General features: G+C 39.3%; 1 protein-coding gene across 4 annotated transcripts in view; it reads right to left on the reverse strand.

Annotated features, from left to right (window-relative positions):
• Positions 1 to 4,518, reverse strand: part of ATP10D (ATPase phospholipid transporting 10D (putative)) — a 111,485-nt gene extending 106,967 nt beyond the window's left edge. For 3 of the 4 annotated variants that reach the window (XM_040484402.1, XM_040484398.1, XM_040484389.1), the window contains exon 1: positions 4,269 to 4,516. The gene's annotated coding sequence lies outside the window, so the exon portion shown is untranslated. Of the gene's footprint in view, positions 1 to 4,268 lie in introns of all 4 variants that reach the window. The other variant, XM_040484416.1, reaches the window with a different exon arrangement.
• Positions 4,519 to 12,477: the final 7,959 nt, after the last annotated feature.

A 12,477-nucleotide genomic window follows, 5' to 3' on the forward strand; every position in this document is an offset into this window, starting at 1 on the left:
CCTACTGAAAACATTTCACTTTTCTCTAGGTCCTTGGTTTAGGAATCTTAAAAGTATAATAATAGTTCAGGGGCACCTGGGTGGCTCAGTTGGTTGAGCATCATCAGACTTCAGCTTAGGTCATGACTTCATGGTTCATGGGTTTGAGCCCCACATCGGGCTCTGTGCTGACAGCTCAGAGGCTGGAGCCTGCTTTGGATTCTGTGTGTGTCTCCCTCCCGCACTCTGTCTCTCTCTCTCTGTCTCTCAAAAATAAACATTTAAAAAAAATTTTTTAAGTATAATAATAGATCAGAATCAGGCATTTTTCTAACCTGACAAGGTAGAAATGTTGATTTGTTAGCTGAAGGGCATCACAGGTAAGTAGAGAGAATATATGAGAACACCTGTCTTGGAAAGACTTCAGTGAAGAAAAGATATTATAAATTAAGATTTTTAACAATAACCTTCAGTGTATCATTATAGCCTGTAAGGGAAATGACAATGTTTTTAAATAGTGCTAGTTATAAAAACTATACCTTAAAGAAAAAGACTTCACCAAATTTTTGGATAATTTAAAACTGATTTTGACCTTCTTTCTCATAACTAAGCTATTATGATTTTTTTATTACCTTTCCTACATACAGAGTTGAAATTTTATAAATTTGTGTTGCTGACAGAAATATAGACATGTACTCCTCTTCCTCATTCAGAAAGGCCTTGAATGAAATGAATAGATTTTAGGAAACGAAATTAAGAAGTGTTTAATTAAGGCCTAGTAGCTTGGGCCCCAAGAAGATGTGATCAACCGGACATGAATAGGAATAAAGCTTTCATCAGTCCAACACCGCTTATTATTTCAGAAAACAGCTGGGGGCACTAGAGTGAATGTGACTAGAATAAGTTTTATCTTGAGATTTCCCTTTAATTTCACATGTTCTCACCATCAAATATAATCCGGAAACAATGACACTTGACACGGAATTACACCCTGAGACTATTAGGCTTTGTGAAAGAAAACAAAGAGAATATCATCCATGTACTCTTCATTTTAGAACAGACTGATTTATTAGGATAGCAATTTTCCCCCTGATAACCAAAATATATTTACTGTAGAAATTTTAGAAACTACAGATGAATACCATGAGAAAAACAGAAATCACCCATAATCCCATCATCCAAACATAAGTAACATCACCATTTGGTTTACTCTCCACCAATAAAGTAGTTTCTGTGCATTAAACTGGATTTTTTCAAAAGTAAGATTCTGTAACTTTTCATTCCTCCTACCCTAAACATATTTCCATATCATTAAAAAGTCTTCCTTCCCAACAACTTCACACATTTTAATTTGCTTTCCAAGTTTACTGATGTGATGTGTGAAAGTGTGCTAACTTAGTAAACATCCCTCTCCTCCTGACCTTAAAAAAGTCCATTTATGTCTATTTTTCATTGGGCATAATTTTTCACGTGGGTGTTCATTTATGTCTCACTGCAGTTTATAATATCCTTTGAAAAGGGTTTACTAGTATATAAAATATAGACCTCAGAGTTTTAATTTCGGTTTTGGTATCTCTTGGCAACATTTTTCAAAACAGTATTTTTGTGATTATTAAAATAATAGTAGCTATAGAAGATTTGGGAATGTGAAGAAGAATATTTTCAAAGAGCCACAACTCTACCACCTAGAAATCCAATTTTTTTTCATGTATGTCAGTGAATACATCCATTGATACAAACAGGAACTTGTATACAAACAGGAAGTACAACAGTCTTGTTCAATGTTTAATTTAGAACAATGCCTAATATATAGTAAGAGCTGAATATGTGAGTAAGTGATATTTTATCTTTTTAGAATACTTTCTAAGTAATGAAATTTTTTTCAAAACTATTTTAGAAACTGAATTGCATCAATATAGATATATAGTACAATAATTTAGGTATTTTGCTATTGCAGGCTTTATTCTTCTTTTTCGTATTACATTCATGTTCACTGTAATTAGCATATTTATAAATCTTCATATAAAATTCAGAGGATTACCTTGGTATATATTTCTAGACCCAGTATTACTGAGTCAAAGCCTGAAAGGATTTACAGGTTTTAATACATACTCTCATTTTATCAGCTTATATCATTGCATGAACATACCCTTCATTTAGAAGCACAGAAGAAGATTCCATGAAGGCCACAACTCTTTAACAAAACTAGTGTCACTGTTACTTCTTACTCTAATGGTGGCACTAGCTCCATGAAAAGTGTCGTTTCTATGGCTAAGATGATTTCTGAAGTGAAAGAAATCCATCTAAGGTAATAAGAAGGGAATAACGTCTTTAAGAGAGTACATTCACATCAAACCTCTTCTTAAGTGATAAGGAAAGCTGTTCAGCTGCTATAACTACGACCAGGAATAGAGACAGCACACACACTATTGTTCCAAGAGTTGATCCACAGATTCTCCTTCTCGCAAGCACAAACTATTCAATGTATCTTCACCGTTGCATTGGGTTTGGGGTATTCCCAAGCGATTTTGCTTGTAGCATTTTCTTTGATTTTCCTTCATCAAAAAGGCTATGTCTAATTAGATCAGACAACAACTGAGACATGTACTGAAGCCTTCAGTATGTGAACATTCTTGACCTCTTAATTTAAAAATAGATTCTAACAAGTTTATTTGTCTAGCCAATAAGTCATTTCCTTCGTTTTACAGACATCAAAATAAACAATATCCTATTCAATTTCTATTTAATCATTAAGTAATTGTATTAAAAAAGTATTTGATTCTTGCCATCCAAAGGTCAAGCATTCCTGAAATCAGGTTTTAGACTGCGTAGATTATCCATGTATGTATACAATTTAACAAATGTTAAATTAGCAGCTAGTGCTGGGGCACCTTGGTGGCTCAGTCCGCTAAGCCTCCAACTTTGGTTCAGGTCATGATCTCATCGTGGTGAGTTCAAGCCTCGCTTTGGGCTCTGAGCTGACAGTGGGGAGCTTGCTTCCAATTTCTCTGTCTCCCCCTCTCTTTGCCCCTCCCCCACTCGTGTTTTTTTTCTCTCTATCAAATAAATAACTATTTAAAAAATTAGCAGCTAGTGTTATTTTTTTAACTCCCTAAAACTTTTTGCATGTTGCCAATTTGCTTTTCAATATATGTAGTATGACCACATTTTCATAAAAACAAATCATCCCAATATAAGTATGTAATATGTATTTGTAATGAGAACAGAAGAGAGTCCAGAAGGAGCAGACATTACCCCTTGGGGTAGAGTGGAGTGAGGACTCACACTGGGGCACTGAAGGAGTTTACAGTGTTACAACGATCATATGTCACGCACCTGTTCTTAAGCCAAAGATTTTTTTTTATGATGGCACTCTTCAGATATTTGACCTAACCCAATATAAAAATTACTCTCTCCTCTATAGTTACTTTTCTAGTACAGCAATCAGTTGGTAGACAAAGAGCCCCCATTCTTGTGGATCAATCTTCTAGAGCTGATGAGACTCAGAAGCTTGCTCTCAGACTACAGAACTGTTTCTCCTTGCAAAGAACTAGCATGAAAAGAAGCAACAAGAAACTTTGTGGTGTTATTGAGATAACATTCTAAACACCTGAGTTAGCATGCCCTTATGATTAAGAATAGTTTAAATATATCCTTTAAAAGCAGAAAGGCTTGACTCTCCAAACTGGAGGGTTTCATTAACCAAGTTGATGTCTCTCTGCTGTACATAGGAAAGTATGACTATGTTTTAAAACGTAAGAGGAAGGATGCCTCAAACCATTAAGTTCTGCAAAGTTAATGTGTGCGGGGACGAACGCGAGCTTTTCTGCAGCGCTCCTTTAAAACCATTTCTGAGCAAACTCCAACACAACACCTTCCTAAGGAATAAACCCGGCTTTTCTACTGGGTTACAACTTCAACCCCCATTGTCTTCCTTACCCTTGATACAAAGCCAAAATTGCCTTTAGACTGCTGGATTTCACAATGAGATGACAAGTGTGTGTGCGCATAATTTACCTTATCACAAAACCCAGCATTCAGAATAGATAAAATAATTCCTCTTTTGCAATCAAAATCAAGTAACTGAAAACGGGGTCTCTCCGTTTTGGTTTTGTTTTGTTTTTTAAGTTCAACAACAGACCTAAAGTCTAGTTTTGAGGCACTGCATCAAACCTGAAAGCAATTATTGGGGAAGCGGGAGAGGAAGAGGGGAAGGGAAGGGGGAGCAGGGTGAGAAGTGAAACAGAAGTCAAGGAAACAGACCTAGGAGTTCGCACGTTCACCCTTACCAATTCCTCCATCCGCACACATCACAGCATGACGATCACGACTCTCAAGGTGCAAGAGAAAACCCAACACAAATCCGAAGAGTGGAGGCGGGTTATGCGTCTCTGCCAGCCATTTGCTTTTTGGGGAAACAAAAAACAAGAAAGCAAACAAAAAAAACCACTTCTCAGAAGACAGCCCGCAAACCGCTCGGCTGAAGGCTGAGCCAAAGCCGCGACCTCCTCCTCCTCCTCCTCCTCCTCCTCCCCTTGCTCCTCCAGCCCTCCTGGCCTGGCTCCCGAGCAGCAGAGCTTCCGCGAACAGCCAATCGCCGGCAGCCCCGCCTCCCGTGACGCAGGGGGGCGTGGCGTGGCGTGGCGTGGCGGAGGCTGGCTTCCCGGCCTCAGCTGTAGCACCGAGCTGCCAGCGCGCAGAGGGCCCGGGCCCCGGTGGTCCAGAGCTTTTACAGTCCCACCCCGGCCGTTTATCCAGACTTGAAGCGCTTGGCAGTTATTTTTTTGGAGGGGTAAAAGGAACAAATCTAAACTTTTAATGTTATTGTTTTATAACTGGGAAAGGAATTGAGAAAAAGACTACAATTCTGATTTGGCCTCGCTCAGTGTAATGTACTTTGTCCGTATACCTGCCATGGTCTGTGGCTTTAAGCAAAAATATTTTTCTCCTAAATAAATTCCAGCAACCCATTTGGTCCCTCAAAACTTCTGACCAACTAACTGCTTTGAGAAAGGAAAAAAGGGATTTGGGAAAAGACAGCCAATAATGGCAATAATTCAGACTAAAAACTAATAATCACTGACCGCCAATTGTTTTATCCCACTGAAACAAAAGGAGCCAAAACCTCTACAGCTCATTTGTACATCTATCTTACATTTTCTTAACTGTTGCTCAAATGCGCAGCCAAAGTGAAGAAAACTAACGATCCTTCAAATGTTTCACTAACAGGAAAGAGCTCTCCAGGGCAGACCCATGGAGCCACTTGGGAGGTTTGCAGACTCTCCCAGACCAGGCTGGAGAGGCCAAACAAGTTCCTACATTCACTGGGAACGTGCCTCTCCCGGAGGGGAGAAACAAGTTCTGGGTGTGGCTTCCTGTGATGGCAGAACTTGGAAAGCAACTTCTGCAGGCAAGGGCAAATCTCTATAGAGTGTAGTCAACCCTGGGAATAAATTCAGTTGATTCAAGAAGACTGGCATTTACGCGGCCTCTGAAAATTCCTAGCCTTGGTAGCACTTTTTGCAGTCATGTGAGTGTCCCTAACAGGATTTAGGATTAAACTTAAAATTACATTTTCTATCTGATAGCCAACCTTCTTGAGGAGACTCGAAATTTAAGATGGGCCTCCCAGAGTTTCCCCAGTCAGCACCCATGCTATAATCTCCGTGAAGGGCCTTCCTGGGAGGATGCATACCAGGACAATTCAGGCAGGCCGCTGGTATTTGCCGCCTGTTTGGATTGCTTAAATCAGTGGTTCTAACCAGCTACACCTCAGAGTCAACAGGGGAGCTTGATGCCAAGGCTCAACCCAGCCCAATTAAACTGGAATCTATAGGGGTGGGGCTCCGGCAATTCCTTTCTTTGAAGTTCCCTGAGGGACTCTAATCTGCAACAAGGGTGAGAATCACTGGCTCAGATTTAAATGATTAGAGACAATTTGACGTAATATTTAAGTTAAAAATGTGATATTTTGTAAGTAAAAGTAAAGTAAAAAAATTAGGTAAATTTTTGCAGAATAATGTGAAACATTTGGTAATATAACTTGTCCTTATGTATTCTTTACATATTTGTATTTTTTATGTAAATACAGAAAATATGTGGTGAGATACACATCAAAATTGTTTACTCAGAAGGGAAGGATTGAAGAGTGAGGGGAAATTATTAGCTTTCCATTCATGTCTGTGTCATTTGACAAGGAAAGGTACATGTACCCTGTTTATGATTTAAATAGATCCAGTCAAGTTTAAAAAATTAATATTTATGAATGTCATTGCAAATGGCCACTATTAAAGTGGACTTCAGTTTGTTTTTGCAAATGTTCCTCTAATATATAACTTTTCTAAGGGTTCTTTCCATTTTGTAAAAGGAAAGAAAGAAAAAATCCATAGTTTCTTTAACACATTAGCTAATTGCCAAACAATATATTTACTTCCTTATAATTCATATAATGTACCTATCATCTGATGATTTTTTTAAACTAATATTCAAAGTATACAATATAAATGTAAGGAAATTTCACCTTTTCCAAATTATTTGTAATTAGTATCTCAAAACTAATGGTTTTGGGGTACCTGTGTGGCTCAGTCGATTAAGCATCCAACTCTTGATTTCAGCTTAGGTCATCATCTCATGGTTCATGAGTTTGAGTCCTGCTTTGGGCTCTGTGCTGGCAGCATGGAGCCTGTTAGGGATTCTCTGTCTTTCTCTCTCTGCTCCACTCCTGCTCAGACTCTCTCCCTAAAAAATAAATAAATAAACATTACAAAAAAACCTAACAGCCTCATAATTAATTCCCAATAGGAAACATGGCATAGTAATCAAGTGCCTAGGTTTGACCTGGCTTTAAATCTTAGCTTTGCATATTTTTAGATAAATGATCTAAGGTACCATCTCTAAACCCCACAGGTAAAATGAATCCAATAATATCTACAACAGTGTTATTAAGACTACACCACATCATGTAATAGGTGCTTAATAAGTGATAGCTATTAATCCACTGACTTCTATTGTCCTATCGTTTCTTAAACATTCAAAGATTAGCATGGCAGCAGTAGACTAAGAATTTATCAGGAAACATTTTTATAAAATAGTATGATTTTTTCTATGACCATTGATACTTCTTATCCAATTATATAGGCGAAAGAGAAACATTCATTCTTTCAGGTCACTGCTTTAGCATAGAACATATATAAGGGTGTTTTTTGTTTGTTTGCCTCAAAACATTCTACATATAACAATGTTTCCTGAAGTGATACACAAGCGGATTTTAGGATTCATAAACCACCACTTCTTTTTCTCTATACTTATTAACAGAGAGTGACTTAAGCACAGATCATGATGTTTCCCAGGATTGGTTTCCTGACTAACTGCTGGACAAAAAAAAGGAGAGGTCAATGCCTCAAGCAATAAGGGCTTATCTCCTGTAGGTAATATCATCCTGCGTTTTAGTAATATCATCTTGCATTTTTTGTCTTTTTTTTCTTTCCTGGACGTTTACTGAGCATCAGTAAAACATTTCTATGTTAGGCACTATTCTAAGTAGTTTACATCTATCACCTCACTTGATCCTCTTGTCAGCCAAAGTTAGAGCAAGCCGAAGTGTGAAGGATGAAGAGAAGTCAGGCAAATGAAAGGATGAATAAGGGTAAGACCATTGCAGATAGAGGAAACATGCTAGAGGTGGAACAGCTTTCACATTGGGGATTTATAGGTCATATTCATATTACTAGCATGGAGATTTTCACGGGATATTGGTGGCTTTGGCCTGTGGAGGTTGCCCAGCTCTATGATGTTTTTATATTTCTGGTTCCATATTTCAAGGGTGTTCTACCTGATCATGGTCAACCCTCACTTCCATCCCTTTTTCTACTACTAGTCTACCCCGTCAATTCCCAACCATGCAGAGACTCTACCGGCTGTTTCTCCCCTCTTACGTTTCCAGGTTGTGTTAGCAGAATGTTATGAAAGTAAGCTAATTGAAAAGTTAATGGAGTCCACACTCTTGATAAACTTTCTGTTTATTCCTACGTGATTCCTTATCATTATCAGCCAAGCTCCCCTCTTCTGACAAACACTTAACTGAGCACCCACCAAATGACAGCCTGAACTCACCACCTCCACTCACTAGAAGGGAGTCCACAGCATGCTGACGTGGATCCAAGCACCACAATGTATAAATCTCATTATTTCCCTTCCCTCTCACTCTTTCTCCATTCCTGCATTTCTGTGTAAGTGGTTCTCCCTTCTCTAAAAAAGCTAATTTCTCTCTGAAGTTGGTATCTCTGGCCACCGGCTCTTGCCCCTTCCACAACTTTATGGTACCCATTATTGCCTCTTTATATCATTAACTTGTTTCTTTTCACTGGACCTTCAACCTACGTATATTTAATTTAGAGATGAATATATATGTTCTCCACACCAAAGAAGAGGAGGAGGAGAAAGAAGGTAGGAAGGGAGAGAAAGGGAGAAGGAAGGAGAAGAAAGAAGAGAAAATGATAGAGAAGGCTCTCTTTTGATCTTGCTATTCTTTCAGATCAAACTGTTTTTTTTTTTTTTCTCTCTCCACATTACCAAGATTCACTGGAACATATCTTAATCGCTTCCTGACTCCTTGAGCCCCTGCAATCTGATTTCACTCTTTTCTCCCCTGAACTTATCAATGGTCACAATTCCAATTGTCAAACTCAGTTGTATCTCTCCCATTCTCCATTGTCACAACTGGCTTTGATAGCCACTCCCTGCTACTAGGAACTCTTCTTTGGGGGAGTTCTGTGGTTCTTCCTGGTTCTCTTCTTCTTTTTTTTTTTTTTAATCATTTTTAAATAAAACATTAAAAAATTTTAATGTTCATTTATTTTTGAGAGAGGGAGAGTGACAGAGTGTGAGTAGGGGAGGGGAAGAGAGAGAGGGAGACACAGAATCTGAAGCAGGCTCCAGGCTCCGAGCTGTCAGCACAGAGCCCGACATGGGGCTCAAACTCAACAAACCCTGAGATCATGACCTGTGGTGAAGTTGGATGTTCAACCAACTGAGCCACCCAGGCGCCCCTAGATAAAAAAGATTTTTATAAAGACTCTTGTCTGGTTCATCTGCTTTCTTCTCTACCTCAGGTGTATGAATTCTCCCAAGATCTGCCCTGGTAGCTCATTCATTGTGATAATGTAGTTACGGTTTCCAGCCTGAGGACTTCCAAGCTTTCTGCCCTTTGCTGAGCTGCAGGTGTGCATTTCCAGTTGTCTGCCCACCACCTCTTCCTGATAGCAATGTCACCTTGATACCTCCAATGCAGTGTGCCCTTCTCTCTACACTTGCTCCTCCCTTTTCTCCTTTCTATTTCCCCACCAGGCTCTGCTGTGGCCACAGCTGGGGTTCGATCATGCCTAGGCAGGTCTGGCAAACGAGTGGGGCAGCACAGCAGACATTTATTGCCATGGGAGGCCTAGGAAGAACTTGGGATTTAGTTATTCTAAGACGAAATTCCAGGCCAATTTGGCCTAGCAAAAATCTTAATCCTTGTAGGGGTTGGATGACTCTAAAGGAGAGTGCTTTTCATTAGAATTATCTTCCCCATCTCCCTTTAAATATCACCACAGAACCTTAATACCAGTTTGTGAAATACTAATACATTTACTGTATGTAATGTATACAAATATTTTTTTTAATTTTTTTTTTAATTTTTTTTTTCAACGTTTATTTATTTTTGGGACAGAGAGAGACAGAGCACGAACGGGGGAGGGGCAGAGAGAGAGGGAGACACAGAATCGGAAACAGGCTCCAGGTCTGAGCCATCAGCCCAGAGCCTGATGCAGGGCTCGAACTCACGGACCGCGAGATCGTGACCTGGCTGAAGTCGGACGCTTAACCAACTGCGCCACCCAGGCGCCCCACAAATATCTTTACTATAGAGGTATGGAACAGGTGTTATAGGAGTGTAAAAGACAGGGAATTCTCATGGGACAGCAGAACTAGCAAAAGTTTCATATGGGGTTGTGACTTGAGTGGGGCTTCTGATAGTGTAGGAATGGACTGATTGAAAAATAAGGGTCAAGCCTCTGGCTAAATACAAAACAACAGACAAATAAGAAAAATGCAAATGCATTGGAGTATATGGCATGTTTGAGAATTGTTTACCTTTTTTTCAGGCCAGTGCAGAGTAGAGAAGGAGACAAAGAGTATTAGGACTCCAGTGTGAAGGTTTTTGAGCAAAAGAGTTGTGGTCAGTTCTGTGCCATAACAAATTAAACACACTGGACAGGATAGACATTGCAGTGTGAGAGAGATGAAATAAAGGCCTGAAACAAGGGTTTGGCAGTGGTGTGGAAAGGAAGGGATGCATTCAAGAGTCTTTGCAAGGTCAAATCTTCCTTGAGAAGAAAAATGAGCTCCATCCAACAATGTAGGTTGCATGGCCAGTAGGAATGTTATTGCTCTGCAGTAGTGGGGTTGGTCAGAGGATCCTGTGCTCTGCAGAAGAGCCCTGACCTGGACAGGCTGACAAGCAGAATCCTAGTTGGTTGTTTTTTTTTTTTTTTTTGGTCTGATACATGGTACATGACTTAAATGGTGATAGGAAGTACCATTAAGTTAGGTACTTCATTAAGCCCAGTGCAAGTTTTCATGCTGAATATAGTGACATTCCTGCCATCTATTGGGTGAAGTACCAAATCTCTTCTTTTTTTTAATTGAACTTAATTTAATACTTAATTTAATTAATTGACTGATTTTTTAATTTACATCCAAGTTAGTTAGCATATAGTGCAATAATGATTTCAGGAGTAGAATCCAGTGATTCATCCCTTACGTATAACACCCAGTGCTCACGCCAACAAGTGTCTTCCTTAATGTCTCTTACCCCACCCACAACCCTTCCAGTGACCCTCAGTTTGTTTTCTGTACCAAATCTCTTCTTTGAATAATAGCCTCCCCTTATCTGTGGGGGGATATGTTCTGGGCTCCCCAGGAAATGCCTGGAAGGGCAGATAGTATTGAACCCTATGTATACTATGTTTTTTCCAATATATACAGACCTACAATAAAGCTTAATTTATAACATAGGAACAGCAAGAGGTTAATAATCATAACTAATAATAAAATAGAATTATACTGTAAAACAAGTTATGTGAATGTGGTCTCTCTCTCTCATAATATCATTGCACTGTACTCACCCTTCTTCTTCCTGTGTTGATGTAAGATGACAAAATGTCTATGTGATGAGATGAAGTGAGGTGAATGACAGAGGCACTATGACATAGCATTAGGCTACTAGTGACCTTCTGACCATACATCAGAAGGAGGAGCTTCTGCTACCGGACCATGGTTGACTGCAGGTAACTGACACCATGGAAAGCAAATCTCAGGGGTAATTACTGTGCCAGGAAACAAATCACAATAGAAAGTCAGCATGACCAGAGAGGAGCACACAGTGGACTTCAAAGGTGCTGGGGATGTTTATTATCAAGCTCTATGGTGGTGTAATATAGTCAGGGTTCTACAGAGAACAGAACCAATATGATGGTATAAATATATATTGGGAGAGAGAAATTTTAAGGAAATAGCTCACACAATTGGGTGGTGGTGGTGGGGGGAGGTGGTGGTGGAGATTCAAAACCTGCAGCAGCAGGCTGGAGACCAATGGAAGAATTGATTTTGCAGTGTGAGTGCAAAGGTTGTCTGCTGCCAGAATTCTCCCTCAGCCTTTTTCTGTTAAGGCTTCCAGCTGATTGAATGAGCTCCACCTTCATTATGGAGGTTAATTTCTTTGAATCAAGATCTGCTGATTTAAAGTTAACCTTATTTTAAAAATACTTTTGCAGAAACATGTAGGATAATGCTTGACCAAATATCTGGGTGCTGTAGCCTAGTCAAATTGGCACATAAAATTAGCCATCACAACTTCCTTTTTATCATTGTTTTTAAACTGTTAAGATACATTAAAAATTAAAAAAAAAAAAAAAAAGATCAATGTCATCATCTTGGAAGCAGAGAGTACAATTTGGAATATAAGATCCCAAGGTCAGCTAAAACAGTTGTGAAAGCTCTGGTAAGCAAATAATAATAAAATAGACTTAAAAAAAAAAACAAAACAAAAAAAAAAACAAAAACCCAGCCAAACCAGGGCCCTTTGGAATCCAAGGGAATCATCTTTGTTAACAAGGACTACCAAAACAGAAGGGCAAGGTATAGGCAGGCCTTTCCTGTTCTCACTTACTTGGTCCCAGGTCACATTAAAAATCTCCCACTGATTTGGAAGCTTCCAATTGGAAATTCAGGGCATTTGCTGAATCATTAGTTGAGACCTGAAGGGAAGAATCTAGAAAATATCTTGCCCTTGTCAATCAGATAGAATTGAGAGGTGGGAAAGAGGGCTGGTTAGACCTCCAACGAGCTGAGTCCCTTGCTGTGCCCCAAACTGTTTCTGCTACCACATGCTGGCATTGACTATTCCTCTGAAAACTGTTATTGCTTAAATCTACCCAGGGTATAATGTTTAATGTTCAG

This window comes from Herpailurus yagouaroundi, unplaced genomic scaffold (assembly GCF_014898765.1).
Source record: "Herpailurus yagouaroundi ecotype Mexico unplaced genomic scaffold, PumYag 28, whole genome shotgun sequence".
In the NCBI taxonomy this organism is placed as follows: Eukaryota; Metazoa; Chordata; class Mammalia; order Carnivora; family Felidae; genus Herpailurus; species Herpailurus yagouaroundi.